This window comes from Meriones unguiculatus, chromosome 12 (genome assembly GCF_030254825.1).
Source record: "Meriones unguiculatus strain TT.TT164.6M chromosome 12, Bangor_MerUng_6.1, whole genome shotgun sequence".
Classification (NCBI taxonomy): Eukaryota; Metazoa; Chordata; class Mammalia; order Rodentia; family Muridae; genus Meriones; species Meriones unguiculatus.
In genome coordinates this window covers 94,038,718-94,062,012 of record NC_083360.1, presented here as the reverse complement: position 1 = coordinate 94,062,012, position 23,295 = coordinate 94,038,718, and positions in this window count along the sequence as shown.

The following is a 23,295-nucleotide window of genomic DNA, read 5'->3' as shown; positions in this document are numbered from 1 at the left end:
TGTGACAGAGGCCAAATGCTTCGCAAAGCGCTTTATCAAGACAGTGTATTTGTCTCTTGTGTTTGTTCTTTCCCGTTTTATTTTATGTTGCCACTTTACATTCCCTTACCTTATTGTATTTTTCTGCCATTGGTATTTTATCAAAGAAAATCATTTTAAATATGGCTGTAGCTAATCAGGGTATTTGTTTCAGCTAGAATGTCACCTACTTGGCTGGAATTGCAGAAGGTCCCTGGAGAAGGCCCCTTCCTCATCCCAGAACTCAGAAAGATGCTTTTTCAGTGTGTATCACACATCTACAAGTACAAGTTCAATTAAAGAAAGTTTTACTTTTAATTTTCCTCATTCTCTATTGTTACTCAGCCTTGGTTTGAACCTTGCTAGGTTGGTAAGCGGTGCCCTGGAGACCTTCTGCATATGCTTCCAGGCAGTGGTGGTTTCTGGATACGTGCTTCACACAAAATCTAATAATACAAATAATGCTTCTATTGTGCCTTTCCTGTGGCTGGTCTCAGGGGCAAGACTATCACCATAAAACACAAAGCTGCTATAGAAATGGACAGACAGGAGAGAGGAGTCCCAGAGCCTCAGACTCTCAATGGAAACTTTCTCCAAATTGATAGCTGGAAACTGCAGGTTTTCCTTGATTATTCACCAAAATATGATGCTTACTCATCACAGTGGGAAGCTGTAGAAAAATTGCCCTCTTATTCACATGTAAATTAAGAGGTTATCAAAAATAATATGCTTATGATTTTAAGATATTAACTGAGGAACAACATTATGTTTTTAGAATACCAGGTTATTAGGCAAACATGAGGAAGCCAGCTCAGTCAATTTCCTCCCCTGACTTGCCCCTTGTCTTGACAACAGCCAAATAATCACAGGAAGCAGGTGAATGTGAACTTTGTTGACACCCCTTATTGTGTGGGTCTCAAACCAGTTTTAAACAAGTAACAACTGGGTTGTCATTTCTTTAAGGCACTTTTGTTGTTGTTTAATCACGCTCCATGCCTCTCCTCCCTCAGCTCTGCTGCTTTGAGTTTTGTGATATTTAGAGTTTTGTGTTAAGCTGTACAGTTCATGAATACTGTGCCTACAATTTGCAGGACAGGCTGTCACACGAAGAGGACACTCTTATAGAACTCAGTGAAAAGCTAAGCAAGATGAAAGTCTCTCTTATTCAGAATTCTGCCTTTAGATCTCATCTTTTGGGTCCTCAGGTACATTATTTTATGGTCTAGAAAAAGGTATGAATAAGCCAAGCTTTTCCCAAGTTAAATTGATAGTTTTCTAACTGAAGAACAACTGCTGATTGGTGATTTCAGAAGATGGAAGAGATGTCTCCATTATCTATAGCATTGAAGAAGTTTGGAAGTAAGTTTGGAAATATCTCTCTGCTTTTGGCACTAAAATCTAAAGAAGCATGGTTTTAGTGGGAAGAGCGATGCAGACTTGGCCAAAGGACTCAGAATGTTGCTTACTATGCTAATTTAAGGTTGTCATTAGATGTCTGTCTCTATGCTGAGTGCCAATCTGTGGGCCAAGCAGCAGGGCATCCTCATTTTCTACACAGCAGATCTTATAGTTGAATGCTAGGCCACATCCAATCTCTCCTGCTCAATCCCCTGACCACCACAGGGAAGCAGAGCTGTCAGACAGCAGCCCCTTGTTCTTCTGCCTGCTCAAAAGTATTCCCTAGTTGATGAACCAAACTTGCCTGGAGTTTCTGTCAGGCTGTGAAAGAGAGAAGCATGCTAGCAGACGTATTGTACCTACCCCAAAGTCAGGGGGTCTCTGGAGTAGCTAGATACACTGATCGTGCCCAAGTACATTATTCATTTATTCTAGTCCAAGAAGCAGTTGCTATGTTCACAATCCATTTAGCTCCCATGGTTGTCTGGCTACAGAAATTCGTATAACTCATGTGGGCTACAAAAACTGACAATAGGTCCTGTTGCTGTAGAAGATCTTCTAACATTAGAACAACACCCTAAAATCCCCAGAATAATTGTCTTTAAATCTCACACATGGGTTCTTTACTTTGTTATTGAGTAGCAATATCAAAAATTAAACCTCATAAGTGTCCAAAAGCAATTATAAAATAAGGAGATTATAGTAGTAATCTTGTAAATGGGGACTCACTTAAATGTCAGAACACTTGTCGTAAAAGCAGCCGTAACGATGCTAAACACAATACAGAATTTTCAACTATTAATTCCTGTACTCTGTTCCTCTATTAGACATGATTAAGTTCAAAGAACCATCACCAAATTGATTGGAGAAACAATATCATCACCATCACGTGCGGGCAAAATACAAATAGCTCTGTCATTCTGTCCCATGGGCACTTACTAATGTAACAAGAATCAGATGTAAATCCCCTGAGGTAAAAGTAAGACATTTGAAGGCTCAGAGCACGGAACAGAACTGCAAACCTGCATGCTAATAAGTCTGACTTTAAAAATACCATTCATAGCAGAGATGACTTTTTTTTTTTTTTTTTTTTTTTTTTAGGCTGACTGTTACTCTTTGCTGATCACAAAGGACTTTGGCTCTGGAACTATTTTTGCTTGATACTTATTTTCACCCAACATGTTAATGGAAGTCAATGTAATTTTTTTGAGTGTAAGCTAGATCCTTGCTTCTTTTTTCACGAATGAACATTAAAGGTGTTCCTATTGTGTGAAGAGGGAAATTCAGAAGACCATGGTGTGGGCTTGGTCCTGGTATTATAACTTATACACCTATGTGTGTGTATATGTTTATGCCAAATAAGCCAAGAAAATCTATGTACTATTGTTGGTTTTACCAAGCTCATCTTTTTTCTTTTTTTAAACATGGGAGCAAATGCATAGACAACAAACATGTGGGCCAACCACAGCATTTCTGACACAGTTCACAAAACAAAGGGTAGTAGATGGAGGTCTTGACCCAGGTGCCTACTTAGTTTCTTTTAGAAAATTCCCCCAGTTTGTGGCTCGTGTAGGAGATACCCAGCCCCTCCCCTCAGCTGCCAGATATGAAGACCAGCTGTTTTTTTTTTTTTTTTGTTTGTTTGTTTGTTTGTTTGTTTTTTCTAATCTCCATCATGGTATCCCAGCTAACAAGCTCTGTCTTTGACAGTGTGGCTATGTTGATTACCAGATCTGTGTCTGTTAAGCACAGTTCCAATCTGATGACCATAAAGACCAAGTTATCCACTATCAAACTTGTGTCTGCAGAACGGAGGTGAAACTTCACCTTGGCATTTAAGGGTTATCTGAGGGGGGTGGGGTATCATAGCACTGATGAGTATGATTCAGTACAACGTGCAAATAGCAACACCTCTGGGTGACACTTAAAGAACGCCACAGTGTTGCTTCCTAAATCGAGTCACCAAAGGCTCTGAAAACCAGCAGCGAGTATTGTTGCAGTAACAGAGTGGTGAGTGTGAGTTTCCATTTACAAATGCTGGTTAGATTTCAGAAATCACGATAGTCTTTGAAATACATGAATCATAAGAAACTTTATCAGTATGTAGAATAAAAAACTTTTCCTGGAATTTCCTTATTAATCATTTTTTTGTGCAATTTGTCTTGTGAGCATTATAAGAAACATTAAATAAAACCCTTGCTGGAAAAACAAAACAAACCCTCCAACACATTAAAACCTCATGAATGGAACCTTAATGGGACTATAATTTCAACTTAATGTTTTCAAAGCAGTTTAAAAAAATATGTGGCTCTATTAGTCAAATGAAAAAAGTAGGTGATGTGCATTCATTCCTTTCTTATTGATTCTCGAAAAGAAAACTCTGTTTTACTGACTCAGTAGTACATTGGTAATTTGCAGTGACCTATTGGCTTCAATAAAAGGGCAAAGAAAATGGTTCAAGTTATCTTAGGGGGACTATGTGAGGTAATATAAATAGCCTATTTTTCCTCATAGAATATAAAAGGCATGCAGTAAAATACATGCAGTCTCCCGACTTCTTTTCTCAAAGGAGGAAATTTTTAGGATCCAGTATGGACTACATTTGTAGTGGAAAAATGTAAACACTGTTTACGCTTTAACAATGAGGAGGCTAAGATGTGGGTAGGAAGGTGCTGGGCAGTAAGGAGGAGACACACAAAGGGAAATTCAAACCCAGGAAGTTTTTTGAGGACAGAGACTCCCCATCTAGAAAGGAGGGGCAGAGGGTTGTTTTTTTCCCTGACATTTTCAGTTGTAGGTGCTGAATTTTCTGCCTAAGGAAAGTAACTCCCTGAGGATCAAGATTACTAAGTCAAGAATGATTCACATTAGTATTCCGTAATGGTTAATTTCGGTCTTTAGGTCTAGAGTCACCTGGGGAGGGAGTGCCAGTGAAGGACTGTCTGCATTCCATTGGTTTTCTGGTGATTTTGAGCTGTGTTCTTAATTAAGTTAATTGAGGTAGTAAGGCCCACTCTAAATGTGGGTGGTGCTGTTTCCTTGGCTGGGTACAAGACTGGAAAAAAGAGGGAGATGTAGTGGAGTGTCATCTCTTATCCTGCTTTTCCCTGTGAGACCTGCTGCCTCCTTCAACTCCTGCTGCTCTGACTTTCCCACCAGGACTGAGCAACACCTTGAACTGTGAGCTGAAATGAACCATTTCTCCCTGAAGTTACTTCTTGACTGTGTGCTATTTTACAAATATACCTTAGAAGAGAAGTAAGGTATAGTTCCAGCTAGGAATAGTGGGACTTGGGCCTGCAACCACAGCGTTCAGAAAGCTGACACAGTACAGCAGCACTATGAGACCACCTGAGCTATGTACTGAGATCCAGTCATAGAAAAAAGTCAAAACAGGAGATAATGTGACCCTAAAACAGCACAAGTTCTTGTCATAGTTCCTACTGATCTTGGGAAGCCGGGTGGAATCTGTGATTCCTTAATGTCCTGTTGAATACATTAGTTTCCAACAGGAGTCAGACACTCTGGCTAGCAAGGCAGCTCTGCCTCACCGTTTCTTGCCTCTCCCACACCGTCACTCAGCAGCATGGCTAAGAGGTACCAGGCCAGCACTGATGGTATGCTTTTAAAGTCCTAGAGCTGGGAGCCACACATGAATCATCTCCTTGTAGGTTTCTCAGTCTGCGGAATCAAGTGACTGTCACAGAAGATGGTCTAAAACAAGTAGCTCTCACAAATGCCATCTGAGTTACGCTCACTGAACTCCAGGACCCATGCCTCACATGGGCCTCCCCCATCTTCTGTCTCTGGAGGGATGCCTGTTTGAGACAGTTTCTTGTCTTTCGCTCTCTTTCTTTACCATCTTCTCTAAAACGGGATGACTACAGATTGTGTAGTGTCTCTGTAGCCTGCAGAACTACTTATGATTGAATGCCATTGGGTTTTTATAGATCTCGATCATAAGGCAGCTGCCCTTCTGTATACACTGGGTATACAGAGGTGTCATTAGTACAGACGCTGTAAAAAGGCACATTGCAGCGTCAGTGACACCCAGTGACCTGCACACGCAGTTGAGGGTGCATTTCACAGAATGTATAGTTTGTTTTTTTAATTCTTGACATTTAACTAATGTATGTTTTATATTAGAAAATATATATTGGTGAAATTGCATAGAGGTAGCTAGGTCCAATCTCAGTGTACCCTAAGGTTCAGCAGGATTTTAAGACAGAGTCGGAGTCAATTGGCTCAAATTAAAAGCCTCCAAATGTGTTCTTACATGCCTTAGTCTCCTCTAGAGAACACAGAGTGTACCACATATTTCATTTATCTCCCTAGATTATAAATTCTGCATGTGCTTGATAAGATTTTAGGTTAAAGAATCAGGAGAAAAGATTTGATTTGTATATGTATGTGTGCGTGTATGCATATACACACACACATATGCCTACAAGTACATATATGTGTATATGTATACATGTACATACATCTATAATGTATACACATATATTCTAGTCATATGCACACATATATATATTCATGTATATGTATACATATATACATATGAGCATATGTATATTTAAATTTAAAAATCACTGTGTGTGTGTGTGTGTTTCACATGCATGTTTCAAAGTAAGTGTCATGTAGCGGTCAGAGGATAACTTGCTGCAATATGTTCTCTTCTACCACACGGCTCCAAAGGACTGAACTCAGGTCGTCTTGTCTGCACAGCACCTTCACAGGTCTACGTAGTGCGTTTATCTACGATGCCATCTAGCTGGTCCTCAGAGATTTTTAAAAACAAACAAACCGTATCACAGATAGGTTAGCTGAAGGTCTTTGGCTCCAGGTGTTCTCTTGGGAGGGCCTAGACTGCTTACACCCTTTGCCAAGTAGCTGAAACAGCACACAACAGCTATCTGGATTTGTATCCCTGCACTGCTTTCCTGGCCTTGTGAGCTTTAGTGAGATTTTCACATTGGTTGTTGTATTTGTTCAACGGTGACAATGCTCTTCAGCCCCTTGTGTCATTTTGAGCCTTAAATGGGTTAATGGGTACTTAGTGCTTAAAATATTTCCTGGCATGGGTAAAAGCGCAATAAGTTAAGTTCTATGGCGGCTTTTAGATATTGTCAAGGTTGATGGGAGCCAAATTGCAGAATCCGCAGATCTAGTTGAATTGAGCTCATCCGAGCTCAGGGTTTCAGTGTGATTAGCTACATCCTAACCAAAAAATTCCAGAGCATTTTCTACCTAAGTCCAGACTATTCTTGATGGGGAGAAAACATCATGCTGGAAGATTATAATTATATATGGGACAATATTAACTGCTTTATGGGTTAAAATATAGTAATCTATTTATATATTTCCATATTTCTACTTTCTCATGGTATGGTATTTAAAATTACCATAAAGTAAATATATTATTGACTAGATGACCATTTTAGTAAAGACTTTATTAGAGACTACAGGGGCAATACAGCACCTAAAAGGAAAAAAATAAGCATTTTAATGTCATTTTTTGAACTTTTTTATACTTTAGTTTTTCAAACATTATAAAAGGACATAATGAATCTTTCTAAAGTCCGTGCTATATTCTATGAGCAGTATGTTAGATAAAAAGGCTGCATAGCTCATTCTTTCTCTTGAGATGGGGGTATTTTTGAATTGGGCCTTTGGTTAAAGTCTTGGATGACTGACAGTCTGATGGTGGTAGTTTTCCATTCCAAGGTTATGTCAGCCGTGGACACATCAGTGACGCACAGGAAGTAACCTCTGTCCATGCAGTTCAGCAGCTTAAGCTATCCCTGTGGACTGGGAGAGAAAGAGAGTGAGGGAGAAAAAGAGGGAAACAGAGAGAGAAAGGGGAAGAAAAGACAGAAACAGGGACAGAGACACAGAATGAGAGACAGCACTCAGCTTTTCTCACCACATAATCTAGCTGTCAGATGGAAGAGGAAAGAAGCCATTTGGGTATTCCATTGCAGCTAACATGAAACAGAGAAACTAAGGAAAGCTCCCATCAGCAGGAACCATGACCCCAAACATATAACACACGTGGGAATATGACACCCATTGAAGCCACTGTAACTGAAACCCGGTACAGTGTGCAACAAATATGAACCATTCCACTGTGCCTTAGTCAAGTCTGCAACCCCCAGTCATAAGCATAATAAGATCCCATGACTTGCTAAAAGCAGAATGGTTGTTATCCTGGGGCAAAAAGCGGAGTGTGTGAGGATTATAGCCTCACTGTAATGTTTAAGACTTTTCTTCTCTCTGTAGTCTCTCACTGAAAACAAAACAAACAAACCTCACAGACTCTTGGCCTGCTGTCATTTTATAATCTTCCCCTTTCCTTAATTGTCTTTTACCCATAGGTCAGCAAACTCTGCAGGACCTCCCCTGGTAACAAACGTAGACTTCTCTGAAATGAAAATATCAAAGTTTGCATGTCAAGTAACAACATGCTTTCATTGCTTTCTCTTGCCCAGTAAACCTGAACACACAGAAGCTACTTCTCTGAACGTCATACCCAGGGCTTCTAACTTTCTCAGTGATGAGGTTATAACTCAGAACATGCCGGGGGAAGAAGTGGGCAGGTACACGACCACAACACGCCAACAGCACTTGAACATACATGCTGAGTAAGTGTTGGCTGGAACTTTTGCAGTGGCAGTTTTTTTTTTGTTGTTGTTTCCGATTAAATGGTGATTCATTCATGAGCCCCCTCCCCAAGAAACAATTGTTGTTGAGGCTCTAAAAATCTATGTATTGTATATTTGAACTCCATCAGCTTTCATTACCTTCTATAAAACATTATAAAGTCTCAAGGTCAGAATTTATCTTATGAGAAATGGGCATTTTGTTTAGGTGTGTTTTCATACAACAACAGAAAATCAGCACACACACACTCTAAAACAGTGTCAGACTGTTTAAATTATAGTATCTTGCAACTGTCAAGGTTTATTCAAAAGTAGGTCCTACTTTCAATTGTTTCTGTGAAGACCATGGTTCTTATCGTCTTTGCCTCCATCTTTTCACTGAATCACACTTGATTTAGACTTTCTAATTATTATTTGTTTAGCATCGCTAGAGGTGGAAATAACACTTTGCTAGGCAAATGGTCTACTACTGAGCTGTATCTCAGTCTGTTTTAAAACTATGTACTTCTATACTTGGGGTATTTGAAATAGTGTTCATTTATTAGCTTAGTCATGTGCTAAATATTTACTTTGATATTCATTTATATCCCTGGAGGTTGAGAAGGCTGGTGGGTTACCCAATCATTTTTAAAATATATTTAATTTTTTTCCCTAGATGAGGGAGACAAAAGAAACACAGATGGTCTCTTGTGCTACAAACTCTGATACACGCAACTCACATGTACTTGCCGTTGCTTATTATAAGCCTATCTAAAGAAAAACAAAACCAGCAAGAAAATCCTCATGCCGTCCTCTGTTTTCCATACCCCTTTCTCTGCCGCCTCCTTTCTTTCCCATCCTTGCTTCCACACTTCCATCAACATAATTATCTCTTACTGAATACATAGCAATAAAATATTCTGATAACTGTTTTAGTCACTAAGATGAACTAAAGCATGGTTGACACTCTTAAGACGCAGAGAAGAGTTATTCACAGAGCTAAAAATAAGCATTAAGTCTTTAAACTAATTTACGAACTTTTCCTCTAGGTATAAAACATCTTTCTTCACTTTTTAGCAAGGTTTTCTTTCTCTGAGACAATTGAGTTTCCATAGTGATTTAAGTGAAATTGTAATACTTTTGGACTTCTACATCATTACTTTGATAGAGAAAGGTAAGGCGGGTAAGAAAAGGACTGAAATACCAGAACCCATTATCAAAACTATAAGCGAAAGACAGCAGAGTGTTCAAATTCCAACTAAATGTGACCAGCTGTTAGGACCATTATGTCTGCTTAAGATGAGTAAAAACCACAGCTCTCTGTATATTGGCATATGCTTTTCACATACATTTTCATGTTGCATTGTGCAAAGATTTGTGTAGCTTAATATAATTGAGATGAAGGTATCAATTTAAGTATTGAGTGACCTCTTCAGCCTGTGGGGTTTTTCCTTCTACAAATGAAAAGCTAAAACTTCCACCTGTGTTCCAGAAAAAAAAAAAAAAAAAAAAAACACACACAAAAAAAAAAACAAGAAGAGTCAGGGAGCAAAAAAAAAAAAAAAAAGCATACAAATGTAAAATGGATACAAAAAAAGTCTTTTTATTTTTTTAGACAGATTTTATTGCTAGTGAGCGAAAATCATAAGACCATACAGTAGTGCTTCAGAACTGTACATTCATATTAATAAGAATTCAATTTTCTAGCTCTTCTGGGTGGAATCAAAAATTACTATAGAGAAGGCTTCAGACTTTTGGGCCTCGTATAACCTCTGCAAAGCCTGGGAGGCGTGTTTCTTTACCAGGCTTGTGGAAACCCCAAGGAATCTTGGATGTTGCCTGTCATCCTGTGAATGCAGTATGTGGTGTCTGTGGTGGGATATAGAGCTTTCTGGTCTTGAAAGGTGGCTTGTTCTATTTATTGAGAGCAGACACATTTTCTCTTTAGTGTCATGGTCAAAGTCGCTAGGCAGCATCTAATCTTGGATTAGATTCTCTCTTTTTATTTTTTTTTCTTTTGGAAATTGCCTGAATGCTAAGAAGACATTCAAAAATTTATCCCCTTCTGTCTGTGATGAATACTGATGTTGCTTTCTTGTAAGGGATTGTCTAATTATATGATTGTGTAGGTCAGAACAACTGCATACCTTGGAGAAAAAAAGAATAGAATGAAACACTGACTGGGTTGTACTATCTATATTCTTGGCCTCTGTATTGTTTAATGTTCTATTGCTATGATAAACACTATAACCAAAACTTGGTCTAGGAAAATGGGTAGGAATGGATCTATTTTGCACAAACATCCTGAACATAGTCTATCACTGAGAGAAGTGAGGGTAAGATCTTAAGTAGTAAAGACTGGAACCACGGAAGAATGTTTCTTATTGCTTTGTTTTTCATAGTTTTCCCAGTTTACCTCCTTATACAGCTGATATCCCTCTGCTCAGAGATAGCAGCCTCACGGTGAGCTGGGCCTTTTCATGTATACCATCAGTCAAGGAAACGCTCTACAGATGTGCCCAAAAGACAATCTAATGAAGGCAACTTCTCTTTTGATAGTCTCTCTTCCCAGACATGTCTAGGTTTGGATCAGCTGACAAAAACTACCAGCATAACTTCTTATTCTTATTTTAATATTGCTCTTCCCATTCTTATCCTCTTTTAATTAATACCTTTAGTTCCAAAACAACATATATAAGTATAGATTTCCCCCAGTCGGTACCCCAGAGCCACTCTCTCTGAACCTCGCAGAGGGTTCACCTGAAACACAGCCTGTTTTCTACTGTCAGCTGACACTAGGACTGGTGTCAAGTAATTTCATCTATAAGTGTGGTTTCCTTCCACCATCACAACAGTGAATAACAAACACCTTGAAGACCCACATGAAATGAAGACTCATATGAAAAGAAAACCTAACAGGTAGGATAAAGACATAATAAAAATTAAAACTGGATAACCTACCCAGCCAAATAGATATAAAAACAAACAGACAAAAATAATGTCCCCCAAACACAACAAAGAAATGAAATGTGCACAAAAAAATGCAACAAGCACAAATGTGCTCTTCTCTCTCTCTCTCTCTCTCTCTCTCTCTGTCTCTCTCACACACAGAGACACACACATGTACAACAGAAATTAAACCTCTGTGATCCCTCTGCAAGCTCACAGTTCCTCCAGTTAGTACTGGAAACTAAAGATAATGAAATAGTCAATGTGCTAGGGGAAAAAAATGAACTAGATATTAGAGTCTGACTTTTAAAAGGCAGAGTGGCCTCATAGAGGAAGCAACCATATTAATTAGGAAAATCAATTCAGGGCCTCGCTAAGAAACTTTCAAAGTAGCTGAAACAGTAATTTGAACAAAAGGTGGGAAATTCAGTGTCAGGAATTGGGACTCTGAAGAACAAACAAACAAATAGAAATGCTGGATCTAGGCATGGTGGCTACAAGGCAGGCGATTCTCTGTGAGTTTGTGGCCAGCCTGCTCTACAGAAAAGTCCAGAACAGCCAGGCTACACAGAGAAACCCTGTCTTGAAAAACAAAAACAAACAACCGAATCAGAAAGAAATACTGGAAATGAAATAGTCAGCAAATCTGGTAAAAACTACAGTGAAAAGCAAAAGCAGGAAGAAAAATTCCACAGAGGAGGATATATATGTGTGTATTTATGTATGTATGTATATATATATATGTGTGTGTGTATGTGTGTGTGTGTGTTTGTGTAATATATGTATATATACATATATACACATATCTCATATATATGCATCTCTCTTTCTGTATATGCATGATCAAAATTTCAAGAATTCAATATATGTTCAAAACACCAAACTTAAATGTCCAATTTAGAGCAAAAGAAAGAACTAAGAAAAAAAACATAAGTAGTTTTTATTTTTAATGAAATTATGGCAGAAATTGCCAGTTTTGGAAAGGCTATAGTCTCTGAAGAAAGGCCCTGAAAGGCACTCATGTGATGCTATGAAGGTGAATCCTGATGAATAGAAGAACCAAGGATAACATGGCATATCTGCCAAAAGGAGATGCAGTTGTTGAATGAGTGAGCTGAGGCCTAAGAGATAAGCTGTGTGTGCCGCAGGTGACAGAGCTGAAGGTATGGTCACTTAAGCTCACTGGAGCTCAGCTGAGAGCCTCACAAAATCCTGCCAGTCTGATCTGTCTCTTGCTGGAATTCAGCTTTGCTTTGATATGACTGTTTCATATTCCAGGCCTTCCACTTTGAAATGTGAATGCTTATTTTGTATTAGAATCATATAACTCACTTATTATTTTATCAGAGTTCTTAGATTAGACTTTTGAAATAATAGATCTTAAGGACTATGAAAACTTTCAAGTTGGGCTGTTTTACATTAGAACACGGTGTAGAATCACCTACATGCGAGTCTCGATGAGGGATTGTCTACTTCTGATTGAGCACTGGGCACATATGTAGGACATTATCTTGGTTGCATTAATTGACATTAAAAAAAAAACAAAACAACACAAGAGTCAAAGTAGGTGACACCAGTTCTCTGCTTTTGACCTGAGGCAGTGTAAAGGAGTATATAAGAAACTGAGCTGAGAACAAACATGCAAACCTTGTCTTGTTCCTTTCTGCTCTGGACTGTGGGTGTAATGTCATTGGCTACTTCAAGCTCCTACCACAGTGACCTCCCTGCAGTGATGGACTGTGTCCCCTCTGGACAACCAAAGCAAACACTTTCTTCTGTATGCTACCTTTGTCAACACATCTTATCATAGCAATAGAAAAGCAGCAAAGGCACCACCTAAGAGACACAGAAAAGTCATTTGACAAAGATCAATATCCTTCTGATAAGGTTCATGAAAAACTACAACTATAAGGAACGTATTCCAAACCAATAAAGGTTACACACAAAGAACCCAGAGCCTATATTATGGTAAATAGGGAAAACTAATGACATATCCCCCAAAACAGACAACAAGACAACTATGTCTGTTCTTTCCGTTCTTATTCAATAGCGCTTGGGATGATATCTAGAGTGTAAGACAGTGAAATAACTAAAACTGAGGAAAGAAATCAAATTACTCGTATTTGCAAGTGACCCAACCTTAAGTTTAGATATATAAATAACAGGCAAAAATCAGTAGCTTTTCTGAATATCACTAATGAACTTGCTGAGAAAAAAATGGAAAAAAAACCTCTTTCTCAACAGCTTAAAAGAATAACTAGAAATAACCTAATGAAGAGTGTGAAAAACCTCTGCAATGAAAACATTAAATGCTGAAGAAAGAAATTGAAACAGTAGAACACAGAAAACTTATATTTAGAGTCTGACAGAAATAAGAGTGTTTAAGTGGCTGAAACACGGAGGGCAGCCTACAGCCTGGCTTTAGTGCAGCCTTGGTCATAATGCCAATGTTATTCTTTCAGAACTCAAGCAATGTTTAAATTCACACGGAAATACAAAAGATAGGCCAAGACGAAACACCCATGTGCAGAAAGAGCGATGCTAACAGCAACACAGTATCTAATTATACCATAGAGTTGTTCATAGTAGGAAACAGCACAATATTAACATGAAAACAAAGAAATAGACCAGAAAGATCCACATAGCTACAGACATTTAACTTCTGACAAAGGTATAAAAAAACACACACATTGGGAAAAGTCCTGCTCAACAAGTGGTCCTGGGAAGATAGTTCCACACAGAAAGGAACAGAACCCAGGGCCCAACTCTTACCCTGCACACAAAGCAATTCACAACAAATGAGAGGCCTTAGTGTAAGACCCGAGACAGCAAAGCTGGTGAGGGAAAACGTAGGCGAGAGCTCACGATGCTGACAGGTCAGGGTTTCTGAGAAGGACAATGACAGCACAGCACAGAACCCTGAGAACTGACAGATTAGATCATATGAATAAAATGGCTCTGCACAACAGAGCGAGCAATCACCAACTATGTGTCTATGGAATAGGCAGAACCTTTGTCCAGCTATACGTCAGATAGCTGGTAAATATCTAAACAATATGAAGTACTGAAAAAATTAAAAAAAAAAGGCCTTCTGACCAGCAAGTGAGCTAATAAACTGAAGAGACAATTATCCAAAGGGGGAAAAAATACAAATGGCCAAAAAGTATTTGAAGGTGCATAACATCCTTACACACCAATAAAATGCAAATGAAAGCAGTTCCTAGTCAGAAAACAAACGACAATAACTTTTTATGGGATGTGGAGAAAGCTGCTTTGTAAGTGCTGGCAGGAGTTTAAGTTGGTGCAGACACTATATTGGTCCACATGGAAATTTTTCTTAAAACTGAATTAGGACTTTCATATAATGAAAGCTTATTATGACTAGGTATATACCAAAAGACCCTGAATGCTACCACAGAGATATTTGCACATTCACTGCACTAATTCATCTCTGTACTAATCATAATTGCTAGGAAATGGAATTAGCCTAATGAAAATGTAGTCAGTCTGCACAATGGACTTTAACTACACTGTTAAACAAATTGAATGATGACATTCGGAGGACCGTGAATGGGATTAGAAGTCATTATGCTAAGAGAAACAAGCCTGGCTCGGAAAGACCAGCACTGCGCATTCTCTCTCACACGTGGAATCGGAACTGTAACTACTGAGTGTGTAAGTGCACAAGCACACACTTGTGAGGGCCATGCAATTAGAAAGAGGACCATGAAAGGGGAAGGAGGGAGTGGAGAAAATAATGGAGACATAGTGGGATACATAGGGCATGGAAGCAGCTGGGGCTGTTCAGATGTAGGGAGGAAACTAACAGGAAGGGATGTAGTAACAGGGGAGAGGACTGGGGAAGAGGTAAATAAGAACAAAATCTGTATTAAAATGTCATAATGAAATCGATTCCTTATCATTCCGTTTTTTAAAATTGACAAATGAGGTGCTTATTAGTCATTTTTTTTCTTTTTTATCATTATCGTTTATTGCCATTTATTCAATTTTTATCCTGGCTGTGTCTCCCTCCCTTGTCTCCTCCCAATCCTGTCCTCCCTCCCTCATCTCCTTCCATGCCCCTCCTCTAGTCTACTGATGTTGGGGGGGGGTCCTCTTCCCCTTATATTTGACTCTAGCCTAGCAAGTTTCATCAGGACTGGTTACTTGTCTTCCTCTGTGGCCTGGTAAGGCTGCCCCCCCTCAGGGGTAGGTGATCTAAGAGCCAGCCACTGAGTTCATGGCAGAGAAAGGCTCTGCTCCCCTTACTAGGGACCCCACTTGGATACTGAGTCTATGGGCTACATCTGAGCTGGGTTTTAAGTCCTCTCCATGCATGGTCCTTGGTTGGGGTGTCAGTGTGGGCAGGACTTCCAGCACTCTTTTTTTTTTTTTTTTTTTTCTGTTGGCCTCATTTTTTAACTCTTAGAAGTAGTCACCATTTTATTCAAGGTGTACATGAGTCCCCCGTGACTGACAGTGGTATGATTTTGTTACGTGTAGTCTTGGAGGAACCATGGGCGAGTACAGCATGTTGGCACTTCCTGTGGCTCATCTGTCCTCTGATGATGTTTTTTGGAGTCTTCCTTTCTGTATCCTGGAACACTTCTTCAATAAACTTTTTCAAAAAATATGGAATTATTTTTTTCTCAGCCTTGAATATCTTACCTACTCCCACCAAGCTGGCTGGGAATTTTTAGATAATGGCTTCATTATCACACACTAATTTACTGATCAAAGGCCAGCTTCATATTCTGAAACCTGTATGCAAATTTCTACCTTGATGTCTTTTCTCAGAGGAGCATAACCTAAGCCACAGTACAGGGAAACTAAAACAATTTATCTGTCAGCAAGAAATTGTACCTCTAACATGTGTACTTACTGCTCAGTTAGGTTCAGGGTACATCTTAAATTCTGATTATACAAACATACTTGTGATTGAACATTGCTTTGTTAGTTCTCATCTTTTTTATCACAGTGCTGTTCTATAATGTTAGTGATCTGAAGTAAACCTAATGGCCATTTGTTGTCAACTTTCAGGAAACATCTAGCTGGTGAGCCTCAGAGGCATGATTCAGTGACATGGAGATTGCTTTGTGCATAGCTTTTATTTTCCAGTTTTATAATTGCAACAATAATCTCTGAGGAGTCAGTAAATGACTGAAAATGTTTTACCAGTAAACACAGCTGAGAATGTACAGACTCTAACCTAGTTTCCTCTCTGATTAAATCAGCAGCTATTTTCTGTGATTGTTGTTGTTAGCAGTGGCAAACAATCGATGCCAGGGGAAGCCATTCCTGATGTGTAGAGCTTAACACTGGCTATTTCTTACTGTGGACTAGAAAACTTTAGTCATCACTAAAGTAACACTGGGGGTAAAACGATTGCTATTTCTGATTTTTGAGGCTATTATTCTTGTGTTTGTGGTATGTGTGTGTGTGACCATGTGTGCGATGTTTAGTCACGACTATCAACTGCACAAGATCTAGGATCATCTGGGTATAGGGGCCCCCATGCCTGTGAGATTGTCTTGTTTACATTTGTTGATAATGGAAGAGTCATCTTAGTTGTGGACAGGACCCTGCCCTGGGAGGTATAACGTGGAGCAAGCTGAGCATGTGCACATGTGTGTTCATTACTTTTAGTTTCTTGATGGTAGGCGCAATGAGAGCACCTCTCCACGTCCTGCAGCAGTGACTTTCTTGCTATGATCGACAGTAACACGAACTATGCACTCTTCTCCTGGAAGAAGATTTTGCCACAGAAGTAGGAAAAGAAACTGAGGTGATGTGTGTGTGTGTGTGTGTGTGTACATGTATATGCATTTATATGTTTCTGTGTATACATGTATGTGTTTCCGTGTATGCACGTGTACCTGTGAGTGTGTGTGCATGTGTGTGGGTGTGTAGTTCATATGTTCGTCATTGACCAAGTGTGGAAATCAGAGGTCAACCATGCCTGTCCCCCTCACTTTCTTCCCCGTTGAAGGCAGGGTCTTCTATTGTTTGCACGGGGTATAAAAGGTCAACTGCACCCCAAGTTTCTGAGTGCTCTCGGGTCTCTGTCTTTTGTCTTGCTGAAGAAGTTTTCACATAGATTTTTGGAATTCAAAGTTCTCATACTTGGGCCGCAAGCGTTTTTATGCATTGTTCTATTTCCCCAGCCTGTTATGTCATCACAACGGTATCTTTTTAATTTATTACAATTTATTCACTTTGTATCCCAGCAATAACTCCCTCCCTGACCCCCGCAATCTTACCTCCCTCCCTCTTCTCCTCCATGCCCCTCCCCCAGTCCACTGATAGGTGAGGTCCTCCTCCCCTTCCCTCTGACCCTAGCTTATCAGGTCTCATCAGGACTGGCTGTTTTGTCTTCCTCTGTGGCCTGGCAAGGCTGCTCCCCCCTCAGGAGGAGGTGATCAAAGAGCAGGCCAATCAGTTCATGTCAGAGACATCCCCTGCTCCATAACAGTATCTTCCTAAATCCATATGCATTCCTTCTTTTAAGAACCAACTTTCAAATTTGCCTTTCCAGTACTCAAAAATGCCCACTTTAATTTTTCTTCCAGTTCACACCTATGTTTCCGTTCACTTCTTAATCATTTAAATTGTACAGCATTTAATGTTGCATGTTTCATTACATCCATTTAACCCTAAATGACACTATAGTGTACCTTTTCATCCACCAAAATCACACGTTCATTCATACTGAGTTGCTTGATACACACTGCTTTTACTCTAAATTTCTTTTAAGGGATAACATTCATGTCCTCAGTATAGATTTTATTTACTATGAGCTGAGATAGACTGGAAATCCAATAAACTTTCAAATTCAAATAATTGAAATTTCGAATTATTTTTAAAATTTTCGTTTTACTATTTTTTTTTACAATTTATTCACTTTTTTATCCTGATTGTAGCCCCCTCCTTCATCTCCTTCTATTATCACCTTTCTTTCCTCCCTCCACTAGTCCACTGAAAAGGGAGAGTACTCCTCCCCTACTTTCTGATCCCAGCCTATCAAATCTTCTCAGGACTATCTGGACACTCCTAATCTGTGGTCTGGTAAGCCCCCCCACCAGGGGAAAGTGATCAGAGCAGGCAACCAAGTTAATGTCAGAGATAGCCCCTGCTTCCTTGGACCCACTTGGAGAATGAGCTGCCTTCTTCAGTAAGAATCTCTGTGCTTTGCCCAAAGTTTGGCTGTGAGTTTTGCATCTGCTTTGATCCCCTGCCGGATGGAATCTTTCAGAGGACAGTTATGGTAGGCTCCCATCCTGTTCTTTTTCTTTCAACTGCTTCTGGTGTCCATCCTGTTTGCCTTTTTGAATGAGAATTAAGCATGCTCCCTAGGGTCCCCCTTGTCTTTATCTTCTTTAGGGCTGGAGATTTTAGTATGTTTATCCTATATTATATGGCTAACATCTGCTAATATGTGAGTATATACATATATGTGTTCTATTTCTCGCTTACCTCACTCAGGAAGATCCTTTCTAGTTCCATCTGTTTTCCTTGTTTTTATAGCTGAGTTTGTATTCCATTTTCTAAATGTACCACAATTCTGTATCCATTCTTTCGGTGAAGGATATCTGTGTTGTTTCCAGTGTCTGGCTATTACACTATGAACATGGTTGAGCACATGTCCTTGTTCTATGGTGAAGTATCATTTGGGTATATGCCCAGGAGTGGTATAGCTGGGTCTTGAGGTAGGGCTATTTCCAATTATCTGAGCTGGGGCCAATTGATTTCCAGAGAGGCTGTACAAGTTTGCATTTCCACCAGCACTGGAAAAATGTTTCCCTTTTTCCACATCCTTGCCAGCATGTGTTGTCACTTGAATTTTTGATCTTAACCATTCCAATGGGTATAAGATGGTATTTCAGAGTAATTTTGATTTGCATTTCCCTAATGCCTACAGATGTTGAGCATTTCTTTAAGTATTTCTCCACTATTAGATATTCCTCTGTTGAGACTTCTGTTTAGCTCTCTACCCCATTTTTTACCTGGATTATTTGGTATGTTGGTGTTTAATTTCTTGAGTTATTTATATAGTCTGGATATTAGCCCTCAGTCATATGTAGGGTTGGTAAAGATCTTTTCCTAGTGTGTAGGCTGTCATTCTATTCTGTTGACAGTGTCCTTTGCTTTAGAGCAGCTTCTCAGTTTTATGAGGTCTCATTTATTTTTTGTTGATCATAGAGCCTGAGATGTTGATGTTCTGTTCAGGAAGTTGTCTTCTGTATCTACTGTAAAAATGGCCATCCTACCAAAAGCAATCTATATATTCAATGCAATTACCATCTAAATACCAACACAGTTCTTTACAGACCTTGAGAGAACAATTCGTAACTTTGGAAAAAGCAAAAAAACCTAAAATAGTTAAAACAATCCTGTACAATAAAAGATCTTCTGGAGTATCTCCATCCCTGATCTCAAGCTGTACTTTAGAGCAACAGTAATAAAAACTGCATGGTACTGGCATAGAAACAGACTGGTGGATTAATGGAATTGAATCGAAGACCCAGAAATAAACCCACACACCTACAGACACTTGATTTTGACAAAGAAGCCAAAACCATACAATGGAAAGATAATAGCATTTTCAACAAATGATGCTGGTTTAACGGGATCTCTATATGAAGAAAAATGCAAATAGATCCATATTTTTCACCCTGCACAAAATTAAATCCAAGTGGATCAAAGACCTCAACATAAAACTAGACACGCCAAATCTATTAGAAGAAAAAGTGGGGAACTTTCAGATTCTTTTTTTGTTTGTTTGTTTCTTATTATTCTTTTCTGTCATTATTACTATTATTATCATCATTATTATTACAATTTATTCAGTGTGTATCCCAGGTGTAGAGCAATCCCTCATCTCCTCTCATTCCCACCCAGCCTCCTTCCCTCCCTCCATGTCCCTCCCCTAGTCCACTGATAGGGGAGGTCCTCCTCCTCTACTATCTGATCCTAGCCTATCAGGTCTCATCAGGACTTTCTGGATCCTCTTTTTCTGTGGCCTAGTGAGGCCATGTTTGCAGAGAAAGTTGATCAAAGAGCAGGCATCCAAGTTCATGCCAGTAACTTCCCCTGCCCCCCTTATTAGAGAACACCCGTGGAGACTGAGCTACCCATGGGCTACATCTGAGCAGGGGGTTTAGGTTCTCTCTGTATATAGTCCCTTGTTGATTCATCAGCCTCCCCAGGGAAGCTCAGATTTTTGGGCTCTGTTGTTTTCTTTGTGGAACTTTTGTACCTTCCAGGTCTTTCTATCTTCTTATTCTTCTATAAGAGTCCCTGTACTCTCCCCAAAGTTTGGCTGAGTCTCAGCATCTGGTTTGATTCTCTGCTAGGTTAAGAAGTTAAACAGCAACAAATCAAATAATCCAATTAAAAATAGGGTACAGAGAATTCTCAATGAAGGAATATTGAATGGCAGAGAAATGCTCAGTTATCGGGAAAATCCAAATCAAAACAACCCTGAGATTCCACCTTATAACCATCAGAATGGCTGAGATCAAAAACTCAAGTGACAGCACATGCTGGAGAGGATGTTGAGAAAAGAGAACCCTCCTCCATTTCTGGTTGGAATGTACCCTTGTACAACCACTTTGGAAATCAATCTGGTGCTTTCTCAGAAAACTAGGAATAGTGGTACCTCAAGATCCAGCTATACCATTCCTGGGCATAGATCCAAAAGATGCTCAAGTAGACAACAAGGACATTTGCTCCACTGTGTTCATAGCAACTTTATTCATAATAGCCAGAATCTGGGAATAGCCTAGATGTCCCTCAACTGAGGAATGGATACAGAAATTGTGGTACATTTACATAATGGAATACTATTCAGATTTTTAAAAGGACTGTCCCAAATAGATCATCTCTAGCTATTCCAGGTTGGCTGCCTCATTTACCCACATGCTTTCCTAACCTCAGCAGCATTCAGCAGCATTGTCTAGATGGAGATACTGCTCTCGAAATAGTCAGTAATATTGGCTTCTTGAAAATAGAAAGTTATCAAGAGGTGTAGTTGGCCTTCTGGAGAGCTCTGCAATGGTGACTCCTTAAACTGAAGCATTTGTTGAATTTAGGATCAAATATTGAACCAAACACATACGAAAAGCAATATGATAGCAGATAATATGAGGAGGTGGCAGGGATCACTATGTTCATTCAAACCAAATACTTGATCCTGACTCTCTTAAAAATTGAGACTAATCTGAGTGTGTTGTATGAAGGTACTGGCCAATAGAGCACTAGACTTTTAAATTCACATGTTGGACGCTAGTATGTGTCCATTTGTACTTATTGAATAAATAATTCTAAAAAAGGGAACCAGTAAATAATCTTTTTGTTTTTTTCCCAGCAGATTAGGTGTGTCAGAGAAAATGGGACAAAAAAGTTTATAACAAAGTAGGCTTGCACCCTCTACTAACAGCAGGAAGCCCATGTATGGTGAACAAAATTAAAAATAAATGTGCAAGTAGAATCTTTCTTTCACAATGGAAACCTATATGTAATACACAAATATGACCATCTTCCTTCCTCTAAAGGGGAAAAAAAAACAAACAAACTGATTAGCCAATAATTTTTTAATGTGGGAACCGAGTTTCGTTTCCAGTGCTGTTCTGCCACCAACTCTTCTTTATTCCATGCCTTTCACATGGAAAATTTTGAGAATTCAGGAACTCAACTCCCTTCACTGGGAAGAAAGATGCTGGATGGAGGCAAATATAGAATAAAATAGTGATTACCAGAGCCTTTATGTGTGTGTGTGTGTGTGAAAGGGTTGATCAAAGAATATACAATTTCTGTTAATTAAGAGGAGTAAGTTAAAAAAGGTTTATTGTTTTATAATAAATGATGAGTGTAATTTGTAATATATTATCGAAAATCCTTAACAGAAAATCCTTAAAGCCACGTGAACACTTACATATAAACATATTCTACAGTGTATACGTATTTCAGCATGTTACAGATCCACAATTCACAATTGTGAATTAAATAACTCTAGAGCATTCTCATGATGATGACAAATGTTTAAAGGATGCAGTGAGGCTTTTGTTGCCAGGGAGTAAAATATGAAGACAAAGAAAATGCCCACATAATTGAAGTTGTAAAAGGCTAGATGAAGCTGGGCTCAGTGGCACATACCTGTAATTCCAGCACTCGGGGAGGCAGAGGCAGGCATAGCTCTGTGAGTTTGAGGCCAGCCTGGTCTACAAAGCCAGTGCAGGACAGCTAAGGCTACACAGAGAAACCCTGTCTCAAAAATAAAAATAAAAATAAACAACAACAACAACAACAACAAGGCGGCTAGCTGAATTATAAAAGGGTACTTGTGGGAAACACGGAGACATTCTTCTGTCCTTCACAGTAAAAATGTCTTCCTTACAACAAGAGCTAACTCATCAGTCGCCCTCCTTTATATAAGCAACAAAATGACTTGAGAAAGAAATTAGGGAAACAACACCTTTCACAATAGACACAAATAATATAAAATATCTTGGTGTAACTCTAACCAAGCAAGTAAAAGAACAGTGTAATAAGAATTTCAAGCCTTTGAAGAAAGAAATAGAAGATTTTAGAAGATGGAAAGATCTCCCATGCTCCTGGATTTGATTACCTGCTAGGTAGACTCTTTCAGAGGCCCTTTGTGGTAGGCTCCTGTCCTGTTCCCTGTTTTCTAATCTGATATCTATGCTGTCTGCCCTTCTGAATGATGATTAAGCATCTTTCCTAGGTTTCTCCTTATTTAGCTTCTTTAGGACTATATAGATTTTAGTATGTTTATCCTATATTATATGGCTAAGATCTACTTATAAGCAAATATATACCATGTGTGTCTTTTTGCTTCTGGGTTACCTCACTCAGAATGATCTTTTCTAGTTACCACCATTTGCCTGCAAATTTCATAATTTCCTTGTTTTTAATTGCTAAGTGGTATTCCATTGTGTAAATATACCACAATTTCTGTAGTCATTCTTTGGTTGAAGGACATCTGAGTTGTTCTAGATTCTGGCTATTACGAATAGGGCTGCTATGACCATGGTTGAGCAAATGTCCTTGTTGATGGTTGAGCATCTTTCAGATATATGCCCAGGAGTGGTATAGCTGGATCTTGAGGTAGCACTAGGGTCAGATAGTAGAAGAGGAGGACCTCCCCTATCAGTGAACTGGAGAGGGACATAGGGGGAGAAGAGGGAGGGAGGATGGGACTGGAAGGAGTTGAGAGAGGGGGCTACAGCTAAAATAAAAACTGAATAAATTGTAATAAACAATAAATCAA